The sequence below is a fragment of the Marmota monax genome, unplaced genomic scaffold, assembly GCF_021218885.2.
Source record: "Marmota monax isolate L192 unplaced genomic scaffold, Marmota_monax_Labrador192_F-V1.1 WCK01_AAM20220418_F8-fsc00005, whole genome shotgun sequence".
Lineage (NCBI taxonomy): Eukaryota > Metazoa > Chordata > Mammalia > Rodentia > Sciuridae > Marmota > Marmota monax.
In genome coordinates, this window is record NW_026692254.1 from 18,960,318 (window position 1) to 18,982,951 (window position 22,634).

At 42.2% G+C, this 22,634-nt stretch overlaps 1 long non-coding RNA gene across 1 annotated transcript; it reads left to right on the top strand.

Moving 5' to 3' along the window:
* The first annotated feature begins 10,402 nt into the window (after nt 1–10,402).
* Nucleotides 10,403–21,747, top strand: LOC131423932 (uncharacterized). Its single transcript, XR_009226111.1, has 3 exons — nt 10,403–10,557; nt 14,997–15,185; nt 20,716–21,747. It is a non-coding gene; the product is annotated as an uncharacterized LOC131423932 (long non-coding RNA).
* Nucleotides 21,748–22,634: the final 887 nt, after the last annotated feature.

The following is a 22,634-nucleotide window of genomic DNA, read 5'->3' on the forward strand; positions in this document are numbered from 1 at the left end:
ATGGTTTGTTTTCCTCTGTGATTATTTCCCCCCCCTTTACTGTCCTACCTCCCACTGTTGGTTTTCATTGTTATTTTCCATTTCCTCTTCCTGTAATGCTTTGGCGAGGATGTTTTGAAGAGATGGTTTTCTAGCTGCGAATTCTTTAAACTTTTGTTTATCGTGGAAGGTTTTAATTTCATCTTCCATCCTGAAGCTTAATTTCGCTGGATACACAATTCTTGGTTGGAACCCATTCTCTTTCAGTGTTTGAAATATGTTATTCCAGGATCTTCTAGCTTTCAGAGTCTGTGTTGAAAGATCAGCTGTTATCCTGATTGGCTTACCCCTAAATGTAATCTGCTTCCTTTCTCTTGTAGCTTTTAAAATTCTCTCCTTATTCTGTATGTTGGGCATCTTCATTATAATGTGTCTAGGTGTGGATCTCTTATGATTTTGCACATTCGGCGTCCTGTAGGCTTCTAGGATTTGGGATTCTGTCTCATTCTTCAAGTCTGGGAAGTTTTCTCGTATTATTTCATTGAATAGACTGCTCATTCCTTTGGTTTGGAGCTCTGTACCTTCCTGTATCCCAATGACTCTTAAGTTTGGTCTCTTAATGTTATCCCATATTTCTTGGATGTTCTGCTCATGGTTTCTTTTTTTTTTTTAATATTTATTTATTTATCTTTTTTTTTTTTTTTAGTTATCGGTGGACACCACATCTTTGTTTGTATGTGGTGCTGAGGATCGAACCTGGGCCGCACGCATGCCAGGCGAGCGCGCTACCGCTTGAGCCACATGCTGAGCTGTCTATGTTCTTTTCCAGTTGAAATACTTTGTCTTCATTGTCTGATGTTCTATCTTCTAAGTGTTCTACTCTGCTGGTAGTATTCTCAATTGAGTTTTTAAATTGGTTTATTGCTTCCTGCATTTCTAGGATTTCTGTTTGTTTGTTTTTTATAACCTCTATCTCCCTGTATAGTTGATCCTTTGCTTCCTGGATTTGTTTGCGTAATTCATTGTCGAAGTGATCTTTCATTGTCTGATTTTGCTGTTTAATGTCTTCCTTGATACTCCAGATCATCTGAAGCATGTATATCCTGAATTCTTTATCTGACATTCCATCTGCTGCAGCTGTTACCTCTTCTAAAGTTGCGTTGACCTGCATTGCTTGTGGTCCTTTCTTTCCCTGTCTTTTCATACTGCTTGCGTATCTTTCCTGCAGGTGCGGGCGGCGGCTCTGCTCTCTCCTTATTCCAATTGGGGTGTCGTGGCTACCACGCCGGCAGGTCACTGGGCCTGTTCTGGGCGCTGGCGGCGGCTCTGTTCTGCCGCTACTCCAATTGGGGTGACAAGTGTACCACGCCGGCAGGCCACCGGGCCTGATCCGCCGGTCGGTTGCAGGTTTGCCTACCCTGCAGGCGCGGGCGGCGGCTCTACTCTGCCCCTACTCCAAATGGGGTGACGTGTCTGTCGTACGGGCAGGCCACTGGGCCTGTCCCGCTGGTCGGTCGCAGATCTGCCCACCTTTCGGGCACAGGTGGAGGCTCTGCTCTGCCCCTACTCCAATTGGGGTGTCGTGACTACCCCGCCTGCAGGACGCTGGGCCTGTTCCTGGCTCGGGCGGCGACTCTGCTCTGCCCCTACTCCAATTAGGGTGGTGTGTGTACCACGCCGGCAGTCTCCTGGGCCTGATCCGCCAGTCTGTTGCAGGTCTGCCTACCTTGGAGGCGCGGGCGGCGGATCTGCCCTGCCCCTCCTACCACACCTGCGGACCCCTGGGCCTGATCTGCAGGTTGGTCACAGGTCTGCTCACCCTGCGGGCACGGGTGGCGGTTCCGCTCCGCCCCCACTCCAATTGGGGTCACGTGACCACCACACCGGCAGGGCCTGATCCGGGCGTGGGAGAAGGATCTGCTCTGCCCCTACTCAAGTTGGGGTGACGTGTGTACCACACTGGCAGGCCACTGGGCCTGACCCGCCAGGCTGTCACAGGTCTGTTTACCTTGCAAGCGCGAATGGCGGCTCTGCCCTGCCCCTCCTACCACGCCCATGTACCACTGGGTCGCGGGTCTGCCCACCTTGCGGGTGCGGGTGGCGGCTCCGCTCTGCCCCCTCTCCAATTGGGGTCACGCGGTCACCACGCTGGCGAGCCGCTGGGCCTGCTCCGGGCGCTGGCGGCGGCCCGTCTCCTCCCCTCTGGCTCGACGACAAATTGAGGAGACTCGGGTGTCTGTGCCTCACCCCCCCTACCAGGAGACCAACTGTTTATGTCACCGCTGGTATTGATGAAGTTCTCTCCTCCGCCGCTTTCTGATGACATCAGATCTCTGCCATGTTGGTATCCTATGCGAATGGCAGCATTTCGTTCCCCTTGCCGGGCAACCAAAGCAACGGGTGAGTCCTGACCGGCCCTCAGCAGGACCCGGACCGAGAAGCAGTTTCCGCGGGCTCCTAGCCCTGGGCCAGGGAAGTTCCGGGAGCCGGAATTCGGCCGCTTAGTGCTTGGTGTATGCTCTGATAGGAGCAGGGTCCAAGAAGCAGCCTCCTCAGGCTCCGTGGCCCTGGGCCAGGGCGGTTCCGGGACGGTTCCGGGAGCCGGAACTCGGCCGCCCCGCGCTCCGCTCGGTGTTTGCTCCGATAAGATCAAGTTCTAAGAAGCACCCAGGCACTGAACCCTAGCAATCTGTCTGCAAGCCGCAGGCGAATTGCAGCCTGAAATTACCTGTTCTATGGCTGAATGAGCTGCGGTCAGTCGAAAACAGGTATAGTGACATCAGCTTTCCAACATGGTGGCTGCTGGCCTCCTCTGTGGTCTGACCGGTGTGGAGAACCGAGATGGACCGCTTCCTTCCCCCGTCTCGAACCCAGAATTCAGCCCTGAGTACGGTGCTTGCACGGCTGGCAGAAACTGCAGCGCTGTATCCCTGCGTCGCTATCTCCTCATTTCCCAGCGCGCTGCAGACTCTAGCCGCGGGGCGATTTGCTGAATAAGCAGTGTTACCCTCCGTGCGACAAACCTCTCGCGTTTGAGTCCCCGTAGCCGATCCTTGTGCGATGGAAATCCTTCCTCCAGGTTCCGGAGCACCCCACTATTGCTGGAAATTCCTAACAAGATATCCTTTAGCCGTCCTGACTTGTCATACTCCCACACAGTGAAGCAGCACACGGGGGCAATGCACTCCCCTCGCCGCCATCTTCCTTCCCAAAATCTCTCGGCTGATCCTCCCAGAAGCCACAGCTACTCCAAAGGGCTCCTCATGGTGGCCTGATGTGGAAGCCAGGTTACTTGTTGGAGCCCACAGAGCCTTCAGAGGATATGGCTGCCTCTGTCTTGAAGAGTCAGAGAGGTTTCCTGAGGGATCCTGTGAAGTGTCCACGCGGGGACCTGAAGTCCCGGGGCCGCTACTGACTCCAGCTGCCACCGACAACTCCTTAAAAATTTTATTTTAAGTCAGGGTCTCACTAAATTGCTGATGGTGGCCTCAAACTTGTAATCCTCCTGTGTTGCCTCTCGAGTTGCTGGGATTATAGGCATGTGCCAAAATATTTTTTAAGCCAAGTGTGGTCTGTTCTTAAATGTCTTTAATCAAGATTGGGGGTATAAATACTTAAAACTTTGGTTATGGCTGTTAAACTTGTGAAAAGACCTGATCATGGGAGATGAAATATTATTTTGACAAGAATTTCTTTCTCTTCCTTAACATATCATTTGATATCAAAAAGAAAAGTCTGAAGCAAATTAATTTTTTTACGTCATTGCTCATTTAGAGTACTTTTAATGTTGGACCTCCTGGAAGATTTTGTGTGTTTCATGTTACTAACATCAACAGATTGTTAAGCTTGACACATCTGAAAGCTTTCTTCATGGATTTTTTTTTCACAAAGGCATACATTCACAATGCTAAGATATGCATTCAAACTAAAAATCAGTTTCTTTCTTCTTTTCTTTCTTTCTTTCTTTCGTTCTTTCTTTCTTTTTTCTTTCTTTCACTTTGTCCCCACCCCCATGGGAAAACACTTTTGAATCAACAATTAAGATCCTCAGTGATATTAAGGAGAAGCAATACTCTTGATCTTACATGAATTTCTGGAATAAGGCAAACACTGGAGTTACTAATTTATCAAAGTTTGCTGGCAATGTATCCTTTAATTTTGGATCTGGAAGTTATTTTATCCAATACATGAAAATATACCTTTTTTTAAAATCAACTGTTCCTGGGACAAGGATGATGAAAGAGTAAACATAAATTTAATTCTGTAAGTGTAAGTTTTAGTAGTTTCTTTTGCATAATAAAACAAAAACAAACTAAAAGCATATTTAGATTATTTCTTCTTTGAGCACCTGGTAGAAGTTGGAAAATACTTCTGAAATTTTATTTTTTTTCTTAGGTTTCTATTCCTAAGTGACTTCTGGTTGCAACTTAAAAAAAAAAAAAAATCAAGAAGTGTTTTTCATCTTGCATCATTGATTCCCCTCGTAGATGCTTTGATTCATAAAGAGTACTAAGTTTTACATTCTTCAATGGGCATCAAGTTGAATGACAAATTCTAGACTTACATATTGACTTCTAAGTAAGGACATTGACATCAATCATTATACAAAGATGAACTATAATTTTTAGGTTTTATGAATATTGAATGCATTTTAAAAAGTGAAACCAAATTTTCCTAGTACTTAAACAATTGATCTAAACACATGAATTAGATGCCCTTAGAAGCTGCATTAAAATACACTACAGAATCGGTAATACACAGAAGAGGAGTATTAGTGTTGGTGGTGAATCTGTTCAGGGAAAGGAGGTACAGGGAAAGTGAGCTTCACATTTTTATCAATTCATTTCAGGTACTTTAGTTCCAGCCTTCCAGAAGTGATGCCCAAATAAAATTTAGACACCAAACATTATCCACAGAGTTCAGGTGGGTAATACACAAAAAGCCCAATATCCTGTACAGAGAAAGCATCTGGATATTCCTAGGTCTCTCTTACCTGTGGGATATGTGAAATCAAATTAGCATCAATAAGTCTGAAGAATCTCCCATGGACACCAACAGGCTCCCTGATGCATGCCCTGGCCCCTGCCTTCTCTCTATCTGGGCTCCATTGGCCTCAGGAGTTCTCCACCGTTGTTCCCAAAGGGGAGTCAGGGTGACTGTGAGGTCCGTGGTGGAGTGTGTGGGGCAGATCCCTCTGTCTGTGTGTCACACTTCATCACTTCTGCCTGCAGGCAGCTCAATTTGGACCCAAGGCTTACAGTGGCTTTCATCCAAACAGCCTCCAGGAGGGACATCCTGCAGTTACTTTCTTCATAGAGCATCAGACTAATTTTTTGGCACTGCTTGGGAAAACCACAGTGTCCTCTGCCATCCACCTGGCATCACATGTTTATGGAAGCCTGTGCTGCTCCAGGGTCCTTCCCCTTTAGGCCAAGCCCCCCAAAATGTGGACATAAGCTCATGCAAATAAGTGCTTTGAGGGTCGTAGTATAGAAGGGCAGGGTTTGTAGCCCCTAAGTCTGAGCACATTGTTTCATAACTGTTCCTATATTTCATTTTAATGGATCACTTTGGATGGTGATTTAAGCTTACAGTGATGTTTGGGTCTCAATAGGTTAAATAGATCCAGAAGTTTTCATGTAAGCTTCTTTTGCGGTTCTGACTGTATGGAATTTTTAAGAAATTTATTACCTATATGTGATAGTGCAGATAGAGAAACCATCGCACAAAATGAAGAGGAATTGAAGAAAAATCTATGAAAGACCAAAATAAGTTTGCCATGATGGTTTTGGGGAATGGTTCTGATATTGAGAAGCGTGGGGGAATTCAGTAGTCAGTGACTTCTGCATGATATTTGCATGCAGAGAACTTTAAAAAGGTTACATTTCTTTTCCATGTTCATATTTACTTTGTGTTAAGGTTATAGGATCTCTGTTGGCGATGTTGTTGATGCTATTTTTGCAAACTCAAAATCAGTGTTCAAGTGGAATGGGATGGAAATTTTGAACTCCAGCAACAATAAATATATTTTATGTTCCTATAACATTCAAGCTGAACTATGTCTAAGAGTCAGAGAAAGTTGTTTTTACCTTGAACTCTGGAAGCAAGAAAGAAACTTTTGTTTAACAATTTCAGAGATTTTGTCTTTGCACTTACTGCAAAGTCAAATGTAGATATAATCCACTTTAAGTGGTTTTGGCAAAATACCAAGTATGCCTGTTTTTTGATAAGGGGAGAAAGCACAAAACTTTTCGTGAACACACATTTTACCTGTGTTACAGATATAAGCCTGATGTCTATGCAGCCTTTGATCCAGTGGACCTATTAAATACAGTCCTGTACAGGAAGTAGGTGGTTGGTATGAAACTCAAGACATCTTTCTGATTCATGTTAATAATGTCTGATTCTGAATTTATAGAGTATCACATAAAAGGACCCTGTTTATATATTCTTTATTCCTGTCTTCTCAAGATGTAGAACTTTATACAATGTTTTGAAAGAAATAGTCTGAGGGTATTCAAGATCGATCAAACAAAAATCATTTATTAGGTGTTTTACTGTGTTCCCTCTAGGATTCCTTTACAAAGATATTTGGCAATGGGACAACTGTGTGTGTATCTCTCTTTTTATCCATCCATCTATCTACCCACCACCAATGTATGTGATTTTCGTGTATTTGTTTATATGTTTTTGACTCACCATGGTTTGATATGCATAAAGACTGTAAGCTCCCTGAAGGGCAGGGCTGTGCCCCACTGCTGTTTTTGCTAACCCTGTAACTCCTAGAGGAAAGTTCTCAAGAAAGAAAGCATCAGCTTATAATCATATCAACATTAGATTCCTGAAGATGTCTGTCCACTGACCTGTGGTTTATATACTTATCTGCTTGGGTGGATTGGGTGGGTCTCAGGCATTGTTGTACAGATGCTGAATTTGATTCTCATAGAGAATGAGCGATTTACGATTCCCTCTTCGTCTTTCACCCCATCCATTTCCTGCATCCCACAGCTGGACACTTAATGTTGAGAGGAAGCGGTGTCGTCACCCTGCAAGTCTGGCAGAGCGAAGTGCTGCTGACAGACGGTATGTTTGGATTCGTGGGTTGGGTAAGCAACACTGGATAGAAGTCTTCCCACGGAGCACAGGACTTCTCCATCACCACTGGTACCTGGCCTGTGGGACCAGAGGGTGTATCAAACTTCACTGGACACAACGGAGAGCAAACCTCAGTGGGATTGACAATGAGGTTTCCAAATGAACAGCTGTGGACACCATGGTGCCTTCAGCGTATCTAAGTTTTTTTAATTTGGTTCAGCCCTAAAGTTGCTGGACCCATCTTTGCCTAACTTTCACTTGATCCTGGGCATTGGAGATAGCAGAAAGTTGCATGGAAAAGGGACCAACTATGACAAACTTGACTCACTGGACACATGCTATCTTTGTCTGACAACTTATAACAAAACTTTCCTGTCTCCAAGAGTCACGGTGGGAAGCTTAACATTTACCTCAAGTACCACACATATTCTGGGATGGACATTTTAATGGTTTGGCTTGTCCTTGGCATTGTGCTATGTGCTGATACCATCTCATTTGATTCAACAAGCAGTTTATTGTGCACATACTACATGCCAAGTGATTATGCAGATGCTGAGAAGAGAGTGGAACCTGAGACAGGCACAATTCTCAGCCCCTGAGTAATGAGGGCAGATGACAAGAAGGGAATGACCCTGTCATTAATGTGATGAAAGAATGGTCCCCTGAGACAAAAATAGCTTTTCTAGAGGGTTAAGCCTTCTAGAACTTTCTGGTTACCTTAGATTGCTCAAACTTCTTTGTGCTTTTACAGGTTGTTTCTGGACTTGGGAGTTCTGAAATATTGTGAAAGCAACCTTGAAGAGGGTGTGGCAGGTACTGTGCTGAAATCTAGATACCAATCAAAGGAAGGTCTTATACTAGAGCCTTCCTTAATTCAGATATTTTGAGGATATAACTTGTGTCACATATATGATCATCTCCATTATATTAATATAATACTAGTATGTGAACATTTTATTATGTTTAAAAATGATCCAGCTAGAGGCTGGGGTTATGGCTCAGTGGTAGAGCACTTGCCTCACATGTGCAAGGCACTGGGTTTGATCCTCAGAACACTAAAAATAAATAAATAAAATAAAGACATTGTGTCCATCTACAACTAAAAATATATTTTAAAAAAATGATCCAGCTTCTTGGGATGCCAGGGCCAGAGGATGGCAAGTTCAAGGCCAACCTGGGCAACTCAGTGAGAACCTGTCTAAAAATGAAAAATACAAAGGGCTCAGGAGGTAGAGAACCCTTGGGTTCAATCCCCAGTACTACAAAAAAAGAAAAAAAAGGGGGGGGAAAGGTTTTGTTTTATGTCTCAAATAATTTTTTAAAGTCTAAAAGCCATCTATGAGGAAAAAACAAAAACACAGCTTTTAAAGCAAAATGGTGTCCTATTTGGTATAGTCATTTATTTAAAGATGAGGGGGTACATTTTAAATGCCCCATACCCAGTGGTCTCCATCAAGTATCTCCTTTTGTAGAGCTATTTAACTCTTTTGGAATTTCTTTGCGCCATTTTCAAACGCTCTCAAACTTAATTGCTATGCAACATTATTAGGCAGACTTAGTGTTCAGCTACCTTCCAGGGATTAGTCCACATTCCTTTCACTAATGTGAAAGCAGGAAAATGAGCAACACCCAATTGGCTCAAAAGCACATGCTGGGAGAAAGAGATGGAGTATTCCACGTCCCACCAGCCTGGCAGCTTAGTTTGCAGTGATGATCTGGAGAAGATGACTGTGCAAGAGAAGTGCAAACGACAGCACTGGTTAGTGGGTACTGGGTACTGAGTATGTCAGGAAACCAGAGACCTGGTTTATATAACTCAACACACTGAACATCTACTGAAGCAGATGCTAATGTGCCCATTTTATAGGAGCAAAACTGAGTCTTAGCATTCATGCCCACTTGCTCTCCATCACAGAGTCAGTACTAGATAAACTGTAGTTTGAACCCAGATCCATCTAATTCTATACTCAGGATGTTAGTTTCCACATGGGACTAGATTCAGTATTCCTTTCTAAGGGACAAGGTAATTGTGTTCAACTCTCTCTTCAATCTATAATGATATACACAGAGCTGGTATCACTTTAACATTATCCATTAGTACTCTGGAAATTCTGGAGTGTCAAACAATTGCAAAAGGTACATACAATGTTGCATAAATATCACAAATATCCAGAGGTAGACCATGTGGTCTGTGTTTGGGCTGGTGGCAGGGTGCAGAGGGAAGAGCATGGGTGTGAGGCTGATCTGGCTTGGGCTGGAGACATGGTCCCATATGGGCGGCTGAGTGAGCATGACCTGTCTCTTTCCCTCCCCAGTTCCAGTTTCCCCAGCTACAAAGTGGGGCTGTACATATCTAACTTGAAGGGATGTTAGGATAACTGGAAGTCATAAATCACAAATGTCTGTGTAGTGTAATAAAGTTGCTAATTGCCTCCCACTCAATAAGTGGTTGGAAAACTCCTTGGTAGTAAAGGTGCTTTGACTTTCCTGCTTAGCAACCATCCACCTGAGCCTATCATGCTTATGGAATGAAACCAACCTAGTGGCCCTGCCTGAACTGATCTGCCCATATCATCAGCCCCATCTCAGCCACTCTCCCTTTCACTGTTTTTTTTTTCTCATTCTTCACACAGGCCAAATGTTACCCTTCAGCCCCAGGATCTTTGAACATGATTCTTTGGCTCAAAAATCCTGTTTTACCCTCTACTCTTTCTCATCTTTGAGGTCTCAGCATAAATATCAGTAACCCAGAGAATCATCCTTGAAATCCCCAAATGTCAGACCTCCATCTTACATTTTCCCAGAGTGCCTTCCCATTGGGGAAACTCCTCCCAGTGGTAATTATGTACTTACTTCACATTAATTGTTTAACATCCGTCTCCATCACCAGTATGTAACCTCAAGAGGGGAAGGGGCTGTCTCTGCCCTAGCCACATCCCATCTATAGTTTGTGATTTGAGGCATCATTAGCTGGTATTCTAAATAATCACTGAATTAATAAATAAGTTGACAAAGGATGGCCTTATTTCAAAGAGTCCCCATTATGTTTCCTTATCTTAGTTTGTTAAAAGAAGACCATGTGATGTGATCCACCAAGGCATTGACCAAAGTCACAGGAGTCTGTCCAAAGGCATGCCCCTTTCACCCCCTGATGAGAACAAAACTTCCTCGGGGACCATTCATCACCTGTGATGCGGCAGCCTTGTGTACCCCTTGAGCCTCATCCACTGACCAGAGTGACACACTGGATGAGAAAAAGATATCACCTCCCTGAAACAGATGCTTCATTTTATGATGGAAACGGAGAAACCGGAGCCTGCAGGTGCTGGGCTGACACGTGCTCTGTGGAGAATCATTAGAGTCTCTTTAGAGAACCGGGTTTACTCTGTGTTTAATCAGCCCCAGGCAGAAGAAATGGCTTCATTTCAGCTGACGAGAGCCAGATCACAAAAGCAAGATAGATGGCCAATAGGGCTCATCACTGTAAGCATATTGTCTTGATTTGAAGGAACACCCATGCTAATCAAGAGGGAAATCGCGACTCAGCTAGCATTGATGATCAGTGGGTTTAACTTGCTGTACGCCTGTTAAGGAAAAGCTCCTGTTCGTTTTCTTAATTAATACTTTAAGGAAAGTGAGAACCATAAAACACATTCCTCAATCACTTCAGAAGTTCTTTGGTGTGGGATTCAAACCACTTAAGGAAGGACTTTTCACACCCGAAGTCTAAATCTCCACCCATAAAAAATATTAGGAAGGGTCATCCGTTCACTGTTTTGTGGGTGTTTGTTTCTTTTGGTCCAGGGGATCAAACTCAGAGGCATTCAACCACTGAGCCACATCCCTAGCCATAATTTATTTATTTATTATTTAGAGACAGGGTTTTGCTGAGTTGCTTAGAACTTTGCCATTGCTGAGGCTAGCTTTGAACTTGTGATCCTCCTGCCTCAGCCTCCCAAGCCACTGGGATTACAGGTGTGTGCCACGGCACCCTGCCATCCAATTATTCTTGATGCTTTTAATACACATTCTGTTTGCTAGTTGATCTGGAAATAGCCACAGATAGAGAGGATGTCATGTCTTATGTGGTTTTTGCTGGGCCTTTAGAGGTCCTCATAGTAGCCCAATCCTCTACTTGGGTTCCCGGGCACCTCACCAGCCCCAGTTTTATTGAGGTATATTATGAGCCTGCTGTATGTTAGGCCTCCCAAAATTATTTATCATGCATAACTGAAAATCTGTACCCTTTGAAACCTCTCTGTGTCACCTTCTCTCCAGCCCCTGGAACCTCCATCTACTCCCTGATACTCTGCTTGCTTTTGGTCTGCCAGAACAGACTTTGGTGAAATATTGTAAAATGGATATTTGGTTCAGTGGCAGTTAGCTTCCCAATTGCCAAAAATTGCCAGAAAAAAAATTGGAAGCCTGTGTGAGAGCAATAACATATCTGAACTCAGCATCCTTGCCAAACCCCTCTTATTTGAAGTAAAAGCAGATAATGAGTAGTTTGGGTACTTACAAACAAGTGGATGCTTTAGAGTCATTTGGTATGTGTCACAGCCATGTTTTCATTACATCCCCTGAGCATTAGCACAAAGAGCTTTAACAGCCCTCCCCACCCCAATGACTCTTTTCCAGATGTTCTGAAACAACATCAAGTGACCCAGTTTACCCCTGAGAGGTTTATAAAGGTGCATTTATGGAGAGACTGGCTGAGCGAGGCTGAGATATTCCCTTGGCGGCTTAGTTCCTAGATAATCTCCCTGAACACGGTATCGAATCTTACTTTACCTAAGGCACATTGAAGACGGTTTTCAGAAAACGATATGCTAAATGCTCCCAAAGTGAAGAAGAAACTTAAGAAGCTTAACAATGGATGTAGAAATATTATCATCAGCTATCGGAGTAATAGTATCCAGTCATTCCCCACCTACAGGCACGGGATGCAGGCTTAAGCGGATGAAGAAAACCCTGTAGAAGTGTGGGGACTTAGAGTGTTTAAATATCAGCAAGTGGAGGGGAAGGACTTTGTTCCCATTAAACCTGAACACGTGTCATTCCCTCTTTGTGCTGAATGGGATGAAACAGAGTGACAACAGCAAAACCGAATATGCCCCAGAGGCATGCCAAAGTTTTACAGACCTTCCTTGGGAAGCAACACCAAGGAAGCAAGAGAAGTCACCATTTGTGGATAGGGGATTATTTTGTTTTTTGCATAGGGTAGCAAATACCAGAGTGGTCCCTAAGCTTGGAACTCAGTTCTTAGCTTGTACAATGGAAATGAGCCATATCTCTAGGGGAAACAATATGTTACCTTATATCTAGTCACATGAAAAGAATGACCCATTCCCACCAAATGTGGGCATCAGGCAACATGTCAAAATCTGGCAAGAAGGTGGGCTAATTCTTCCGCAGCACATCAGTTATGTGTGGATGTTCAGTGGAAGAAGTGCCCCCCTGACTGGCCTCCAAAGTAAGCAACATGCCAGAGCCTTGATGTGAAAAGTGCTTAATATTCTACAATACGTCAATCACCCAATGGCCGCTAGTGCAAAACGAACAACCTTCCTAACATGACTTCCATTATGGCTGCCACAGAACTTACTGTGGTCATCCTGTTGAGGTTTTTTACACATGAAAGGGAAAGGGAGCCCATGTGAAGCAGCTCCTGTGGAGCTCAGATCACCTGCTGGTGGCCTGATGTGTAGAGTCTTTTAAGGGGGAGACACCATTGTGCTGCCACACATCACCAACTAATGGATGACAGTTTTTTGCTGACTTCTGAATTAGATGGGCTTTCATCTCTTAGAACGCTGGGAAGACTTGCTTAGCATAGCCGTGTTGTGTCTAGCTCAAACTTTGGTAAAGATGTACAACTCCAACTTCCTGGTGACATGGATGCCCACTTGAGAGAAGAGCTACTACTCTTTGCTTTGGAAGTTCATCATCTGGAACATCCAAGATTGAATATTTCAAGCCGATCCTCATTGCTGGTGCTTTTTGATTACCGCCACTGATCTGCTCATAGTTAGAAACATGAGTTAAATTACCCTTATCTTAACATCCTTAACCAGTGATGTTGTTATTGGTCATGAAATTAGCCACTTCCTCTGATTTCAAATCCACTGACAGTTTTGGGTGGTTTGAGTTGAGTGGGTTGGACAAGGGGAAATAGGCGATTTCCTCTGCCTCTTATGAAGTTAATCTCTCATCCAGATACTGCTCAAGCATCTCTTTCAACAGCCGTCTTTATTCCCAGTTCAACAGTATAACTGTAAAGAACAAGTTTCTCCTTTAGAATGCTCCAACTCAAAGTCTGAATGATAGACGATTTCCCGGTCCTGAATAACACACTTAAGCACTGATATTTCTTTCAACAATTTATCCTGGTTTGAACAAAGACAGTCCATTTCTCACTTAATCATGAAGCCAGCATGTTACGTGTACGCAAACAAAAATATCTAGTACCCATTCTCATTTGGGGTGAAAAGAAGGATCTCAAAAGAACTTTATAGCTAGAAATAACATTTTCTAGTGCCCACCACTTGACATTGGGGGGCTTCTGCTCTGTCTGCATAAATCTATGTTTTTAAAAGCCCAGCTTAGGAAGCTACAGGCTCAGGTCAGCTGAGAGAGCACACTTCCTTACCAGTGATCTCTGGGTATTCTTGGTTCACTCTGATAGTCCCAATAAAGGGCGTCCCTACTCCTTACTCTTTGTATCCTTTTGTTATGCACATGTCTCTCTCGAATCAGACTGCACAAATAGCTCCTTAGACTGCTCTTGTGCACACTGATCCTGAATCTAGAAAGTATTCCCAGTTTCATCTGTTCTAGATAGTTTCTAAACATTTTTAACTTGTTCCTAAACTAGTTTAAAAACATTTGTTTTAGGGGCTGAGGTTGTGGCTCAGTGGTAGAGCGCTCATCTAGCATGGGCGAGACCCTGGGTTCGATCCTCAGCACCACATAAAAACAAATAAATAAATGTCCAACTACAACTAAAAAAATATATTAAAGAAAAAAAGTTTGTTTTAGCTAGTGTGTTTTTCTCAGCATGGCATAACTTAACTACTAATATGTCACTTCCATGGAGATACTTGCAAACTTCTTCAGAAAGGAGCCCTCATCACTTACCCCAACAAAAATATACTTAAGCTAGCACATTTTTCTCAAACTCTCTTTCCTTTATAAAAGCGCATTTCTTTAGGTTTATAAACTTTTGTTCTCTATGCAAGGATGAAACATTATATAGTTTGTCACATGTACTTAAATTACAAAGACCCAAGAGACCTTAACACCTTTGAGTACAGTAGTGATTTTTAGTAATCTTGTGACAAGTCTTCCAACTGGCAATTTTTGGGGATCTGACATCTGCTTCTCCCATGGGTGCTTCTCAAGACAGCAGTGAGAATGAGAATCGCTTGGTGCTTCTCTCCCAGACCTGTAGCCTGGACTGAGGGCACAGGTGCTCAGAATTCTCCCCTGTGTGGAGCCCACTGTGAGTCAAGAGAGGAGTCCCTGCCCTGCAGAGGATGTCTACCTACCCCCTCTCTTTCTCTGCTGTGTGAATGTAAGACTCAGTAAGGCACTTTGAGAAAATTCATGTCTCATCACAAAGAAACAGCTGTGTACTGCCGCAGTTATTAACTTTGGAAAGATGTTAAAGAAAGGTATTTGCTTGAAACCAGTCAGTTCAGCTAGAGTCCCCTCCCCCCTTCAGGTTTTAACATCGTGGTGTCTCTTCCCTGTTGTCTAAGTGTTACCCTGTTTCTCTGATAAGACTGGGGGACACCAGGGCTGGTAATTTATGGCTCCCATTAAGAGGGTTGGCTAGATGTGTGGGCAATATGTCAATAATTATTTCTGGTGGGGCCCTAAGAGCATAGGAAGTGTCTCTGAAGAATGGCTTATTTTAACAGAAGACAGATCTGCCTGACCTGGGTTTTATGACAGATGTCAAATACATCGAAGTGTGTTGTGAAGCAGATCACCCTATTGGCAAAGAAATGAAAGACCACCAGGAAGATGGATGGGAAGTGTTCCTCGAGGGATTTCTTGTCTCTTCGTGCAGGTCTGCCAGTGAACCCGAAGAAGGGGCTGGAGGGCAGGTGAGAGAGGACGTTTTGGAGAGAAGTCTGAATGTTTGTCTAATTCATGAGATTTGGAAAGAGAAGCCTTCGACCTTCAGAGTCTAGTAGGATAATACAGGGCAGGGAGAGCAGGGTGATCAGGGCACAGGAGCAGGCTGGGTACCAGGGCAAAGCCAGCAAGGCCTCCCTGAGAGAGCGCTCCTCCTGCAGAGGCCCACTGGGCAGCTCTTGGACTTCCTCAGGATGTGTTTGTTCTTCAGCCTGCCTTCCTGAGTTCAGTTTGACAAATATTTCTTGAGGGTCCCCCATGGGCCAAGCGCTGTGTTAGGCACTGGAGAAGACCACAGGGCTCCTGCTCTAGCTCCTAATTTCTTTCCTCCTGCTAACTTCTCTTCACTGGATGACATAAGATTCTGGAGTCAGTTTTTTGCTACTGGATGGTCTACAGTTGGATGTGGTCACTTCTCCGAGCTCATTTTCCTTCATTGGAAAAAACGGGCTTAGGACTCCTGCCTCATGGGGTGGAGGGTGCTGCACAAAGCATTGTTTTCACACATGGCCCATAGTAGGTATGAGAAGGGAGGGGACAGGAACCTACCGGCTGAGTGTGTCACTCACACAGCATTTCCAATGGTCCTTTCATATTGTTTACTTCCTATAACTGTGGGAGCCAAGCACAGGAATGCAGTGCAGAGTATTTGGGTCCATGGTGGACTATATATACAAGAGTGGTTTCAGGAATTTATGAAAGAGCTGAAAGATTCCTATGGCTTAATGATGTGATAGCCATAATAATGTCATAGTACAATACACAACTCACACATTGGTGGTGCTGCTGGTGTAGACTAACCACCTATATTGCTAATCATTTAAAAGGATAGCACATACAATTAAGTATAGTACATAATACTTGATATTGATATGAAATTATTATGTTCCTAGTTTATGCACTGACTATGCTATACTTTTTATTATTAGAGTATACTCCTACTTAGTGAAAACAAAAAGTTTACCCTAAGCAGTCTGCTGTGTGAGGCAGCAACGGCCTCAGCCCTCTCATGTTCACCTCATCTCTTTTTATATTATTTTAATTTGTTCTTTTTAGTTGTACATGACAGTAGAATGTATTTTGGCAAATTATTCACCTCATCTCTTGACTGCATCAAGAGGCCACCCAGAGTGCTCCACATAGATCATCTGGATTTGCTTGAGTGCATGCTATGGTGTTCACACAATAACAAAACCACCAACAACACAGTTCTCAGAAGGAATCCCTGTTGTTTAAGTATTGCACAACTATGACGATTCTGGCTGAAATCAATGAGGTAGAAATGGAGATGGTAGAGAAAAAAAATTGTCCTGTTTAGAAAGAAGCCACCTCAAAGTCAACTAGATAAAGAAGCTATAAAGGGGGAAGTGATGACCACCTGTTTGCATTTTATTTCAAAAATAGCACTCTTCAGGGTTTTTATAGCATCCTTCATCAAATTGATATTCCATTGCATTATAATCTGTGTGTGTGTCCCTGTGTTCTCAGACTCATGTGTCAAATATGCTTAGCAGGAAACTGCTACCTGGGGCAGATGGATTATAAAAAAGGCTATCCTTCCCTCAGGTGGGAATAGCTGGCATCGGGGTGTGAAGTGGTGGGTGTGAAGTGGTGGGTGTGCAGCTCTCCTTCAGCTGGGCCCTGGGTGCAGGGCATGTCCGAGACAGTGGTTTGTGGTGACTTTGCTTGCTGGCATGCAGCACAGGGTGTGGCTCAATGTCCATGCTCAGTAGTGTTTGCAGACTCAATTTATTATGGTCAGCGGGCATTCTAATTTCAAAAAAGTTACTTTACTCATTGGAAAGTCATAATGGACAAACTCTGAGATATCACCACAACTGTATTTTTGGTCTTCTTAGGAGGTTTCTTCTTTAAGCCAATCACAAAAAAAGAATATAGCATTTCATGATTTCTTTGTGTGTTGAATATAAGCTAATAAGGGATTTTTAAATGGTTGGGTTATTATATTTTATTTTATTTTATTGTGTGTGTGAGAGAGGGAGAAAGGGAGACCAGAGAGCCTTTGGACTATTATTGGGAAAAAACATGGAGAAACTGAGGCAGCACAAATAATTAAAGGACTATTCTTTACATCATGTGGGATTCCTTAAAATTAGGTAAGGGATGAAACAGTGAAACTGAAAAAAGTTACAGGGAAAGTTAGTTGTGGTATAAAATATTTGGTTGATTTAACTATTTTTCTTCTGCCTCTTCTTTTTTTTTAGTCCAACTTATTTATTTATTTTTGCATTACAATTCTTAATACCTATTCTTTTAAAAAAATTTTTTTATTTGTTTTTTTTAGTTATACATGACAGTAGAATGTATTTTGACATGCATACATGGAATATAACTTCTTTCTGCTTATTCTTTAAAAAATTGCTACCAGAGAAAAGTAAAATCCTTAATAAATGTAGGAGCTCTATAATCTCCTGTGTTGGTCTTCTGTTTTGTGGTAGAATTATGAAGAGAAATCTATAGAATGCAGATCTCATCTGCATGACTTTCCCCCTCTTGATGGACTGGGCTTTTGACCATTATAGCCCCGGGGGATGGGGAAAGGCGGGTGGTGTAACCTGTTCAAAGATCCATTCCTCCAAACCAACTGCCAGAGTGGGTAAGTGCTTTTCCTGGGAGCAGGGAGTACAGGTGTCACGAGATGGAGAACACAGAATCTGTGTGTAAAAAAAGGGGCGGGGGGAATAAAGTGGAACTAGAGGAGAAATTGCAGCTGCCTTCAGTGGGATCCCAGATTAGCTCTGTTCCTTCAAAGAAGAGAGGGATCTTGCAATGGCTTCTGTCTCTTGGGCTCGCTTGAAATACCAAAGGAGAAATGATGCTTAGTTTGAATCTAGAAAATATAGAATCTGTCACTGGGCAGAGGGAGGAGCACAGAGCCTTTCAACAACAAGTGTATTCTACAGATAACTTATTTCTCCGCTTCATCCTGAATTTTTTTGGTCTCCCCTTGTTCTTTTATTTCCCCCTTGAATTTGCATTAAATTCATTATTGACTCTTAAAGGAGAGAGATTCTCAAGGGTTTAATTGAGATGTAATACACTACAAATATAAAACGTTGGAGGGAGGGAGGAATTTCACCACTGCTTTATTGAACTAAACGCCATCTCAAATGTTTTCACCCTTTTTGAAGAAAAATATAGCCCTCTCCTTCGGGAAGTTTGACATCTCAGAGGCCTTTATTAACTTGATCTTTGGGAATAGTGTTTTAATTTTTTCCATAATCATCATGCAAATGGATCGTGACGATCTCTGGAAGGGCAAAGAAGTGAACCAATGGCCTCATTAATTCCAATGCTGGAGGGAATCGTGTGCGTACCAGCCGGTGCCCTTACCCCGTTGTGGCCCAGGCCTTCTTTGTGTAGGACTTGGTCCAGTTCCCAGAGGAAGCAGTGGATAGTTCCCTGCCTGACCTGTTTAAATTGCCTCCTGCATTTTCCTTCCTTACAAAATAACAGTAGGATAATTTGAAAGGTCCCAACCTTCCGAAAGAAATGCCTGCATTCTGCTGAACTCCATGGCATCTCTAACTCTCCTATGACGGAACTGTGAGCTGGGTGCATGCATTCTATCCGGATCTTACCTTAATGATACTGAGGTCTCAAATTGCTAAACTTTGGGCAGTAAATCGAGTCAGTCAGCATTAAAATGCATGGCTCATTTACATAATTCTGAATGCTGTTCTGCTGAATGAGGAAGGTTTTTTTTTTTTTTAAAGCGAGCGTTTTAATTTTAATTTAGTGCAGAGAATGGCAGAGACAAATAGATCTGTCCAAAATATACTTAGTAACATATTTTTGAGTTGGTTATTAGTTTTATGTAAGTGGTGCCTCTTTTTATTTTTATAAACTGTGAAATTCAGGAGGAAGCAGAATCACATGCAATATCCTTTTATTGATTGCCTGCCATGTGCCAAGCAAGGTGTTAAATGTTTTCAAATGCTGCCTCATCTATCCTCATCCTACAGACAAGGAAAAGGAGGTGTGAAGAGGTGAAATATCTTGCCCAGCTGGAAAATGGCAGAGCCATTTACAGATCTGCCTCACTGTTAAAAATATTTCATGCAACTCTTGGAAAATTAACTTCTTTGGAGGTTTATGCAGTTAAAGACTATTTTTCAGTGGATCTGGTTACACTCTTCCATAGTAAGGAAGTTCCTACACCTCTCGGGGCTATCATTATGTCTCTTGATAAAGATGGCAGTCATTGCTTGGTGTCCACAACCCTTCCTGGCACACACAATGGCTTTCCACTGATAACTGGCCAAAAAGTCTCTGATTTTGGGAAGGAAGGCTATCTTCTCCTAGTGAGATATAGATGCATGACGTACACAAGAAGCTGTGGATGGGGAGGAATATCAAAACAGCCAGGCCAGTCTCTTGAAATACAGTAGGGACACATATATGTCTCTGCTATGTTTTGCATATGGTTTCAGGGTTCCCCAAGAAACCTGTATTAAAATTTAATCCCCATTGCAAGGAATTATGAGGGTGGTGTTTACACGTGGGCCGTTTGGAAAGCAATTAAGATTAGATAAAGTCACTAGGGTGGAACCCTTATGCTTCAATCCTGGTGGCTTTATAGGAAGAGGGAGAGAGACCAGAAAGACACACAGAACAAACATACTCTTTGGGATGCCCTGCACTACCTCAGGACTCTACCAGCAAGAAGGTCATCACCAGAAGTGGCCCCTGTACCTTGTATCTGCAAACCATGGACCAAAATAAACTTATCTTCTTTATAAACTAGCCTGCAACTGGTATTTTTGTATAGTAATGAAAAACAGACTCATTCAATCTGTGTTTGGAAATCTTTTTCTTTCAACTACAGTGAAGAAACAGGTTGTGCATGTTTTGTTTTGTTTTTTTAATCATTTATACCTCTCTGGAGAAATATTATAAACATGTGCATTGACAATGACTGCTTCTGGGGTTTTGATTAGAATACAGTGAAATATACATTCTATCAATATTTGTTGAGTGCTTCTCCCTGCACCTGCTGGGTATTATGAGAAGGCACAATAATCTTGTAGGAAAGGTAGGCTGAGGATCAAATGTCTGCAAAATCAGAAAGATGATCAGATGATTTGTAGCAGAGCAAGCATCAAGGAGCGATTTGACGGAAGCTTTGTACAAGCTTTGGAGCTGAGTCTTGAAGTTTTTCGTAGGAGTTCCTCAAATTGAGAAGTTGAGCAAAACACATCATTTTGAAGGAACTTAATATCTAACTTAATAAACCAAGAGCATATTATTGCCTTGGAAACAGCAATAAACATGTGATTGGTCTAATGTGATTAGTAAGGTAGTGCTCAATGGAAAGGGTTTGAAGTCAAATAAAATGTGGGGAACACTGGAAAAGGCCAGTTCTATTGACTCTTTCCTGTAGGCCTTCTCAGAGCCTTTCATAATCTATTTTGCATTGTAAATTTCCAAGAATTTACCCTAAACCTATTTTTCTTTCTGTTTCCACTGTGTACACAGGGTTCCATGAATCTCATGGAGGAAAGTGCTTCATTAGGGTGGAGGAAGCTGCATTAAGAACACGAATGATTTTGGTTTCAGAAAAGTAACTTTTGAGCACCTGAAGGAAGACTGCAATGGTGACAGATGAGACCAAAGGCAACCTATAACAAGGCTGTTAAAGTCTTCTGGGGAAGAGAAAGCAAGAGTTAGAATTAAACCAGTGGAGATGGGAAGAAGGGATGGACCTGAGAGAGAGCTGTGAGCAGTAGAATGGATACTTTGCCACCCTAAGGAAGTTGAATGTCTAAAAAAGATTTAAAAGGGACTCTTAAGTTTCTAGTTGGGAAACTTGGACAGTGAAGAGAAATGTTGGGTAGATGAGAAATTGAATTTAATTTGGGATGTGTTATAGTTGAGCTGTCTGTAAGACATACAGTCAGAGCTGGTCAATTCCCATTCATTCAACAATTGAAGATTCTAATCTACAGCTCAGGGTGTACATGAACATGATTTTATTTTTCTATGATGTTTCAGGTGACACTTTATTATCTTGCCATGTCTCAGGGGTCATCATAATGAATATCAAGTGTTGCTTGACCATAATGTATAAAAGCACAGATTGCAGAGAGCTGTGTTTAATAGAAAATAAATACAAATGATTTATTAATTTTATTCATTGAGCTTTTGATATGTGCCTACCATAGCAATGGTACATGAGGAAAAGAGAAACACACACAAACAAACATAAAACAATAAAAAGGCAAAATCCTTGTTCTATTTATTTATTGTCTTAAGCTTACAGAAGATATTTGCAAATGGGCAGAATACCTGTGTTATGATTCCAATTCCAATCTTTTCCTTGCTTATGTGGCTTAAGGCAAATGACAGAACTTTTTAAACCTTTGGTTTCTCATGAGAAAATATTGTTTGTAGAATATTATTTATAGATCATTGGCATCTTTGTTACTAGGGAGTTGTGAGGATTAGCTAGGTTTAAAACAAAAAAATACTGTATTTTGAAAGCAATAAATTTCTTTGGGAAATAATGAATGCATTGTGATCTATTTAATACATTTTACCATTACTTTATTTGATTTCCAGTTAAGCCAAATAATAATCTGCCTATTTGAATTGCAAAAAGCAAGCTGGTTTGAATTAAAGAAGTGTGAAAAACTCTTCGTTGAGAAAATACGTAACACTTCCATCAATTAAAAATAAGTAAAATGTGTTAAAAATAATGAAAAGTTCATGTGTAATTGAACTGGCTTTTTTTCATAAGCCTATATTTTTTCTCAAGCTTCATGAAACAAAAATTGAATTGGTGCCCAATATGAAATCTGTGTTAATTGTTATTATTCCCATAAAGTTCACATGATTAAAAAAAAAGTTTTGCAGCTGTGCCAACTCAAAATGCATAGTACCTGCCTTTCATTTTCTCTGGATTTATTTTTGGTATTAAAGACCAATATTCACTTTGGCAAACAGAGCATTTGCTAAATTGAAAACTTCCTTAAAACACTTGAAACTTTTGACATAGATTGCCAAAATCTCATGGTATTTTTGTTAATCTCACAAAACTTTCTTTGTTCTTTCTGGCTTCATCAAGAGTAAGACATTTCTCGATTTACCTCCAATCCCATCATAATCTTAAATATTGTTGAGCTAGAAGGCACTGCAATATTAATTAAAAATACAGTCTAATTATTTACCCTAGTTGGTTCATACAAACCTCTATAGTATAATCAGTGGACTCCCTTAAGGGGTTTCATGATATTTCAGAGTGAAGTGGGAACGTCTGCTACTGACTTACTCTTGGCTGGCGAGTGTAATTAAGTGTAACCTACAATTCACCTTTCGGTCACTAGATCAAATGGAACTTACCTGGGCAATGTCCAAAGGTATGTGCTGATATTGACTGAATGCCGGTGGGTGGCAGA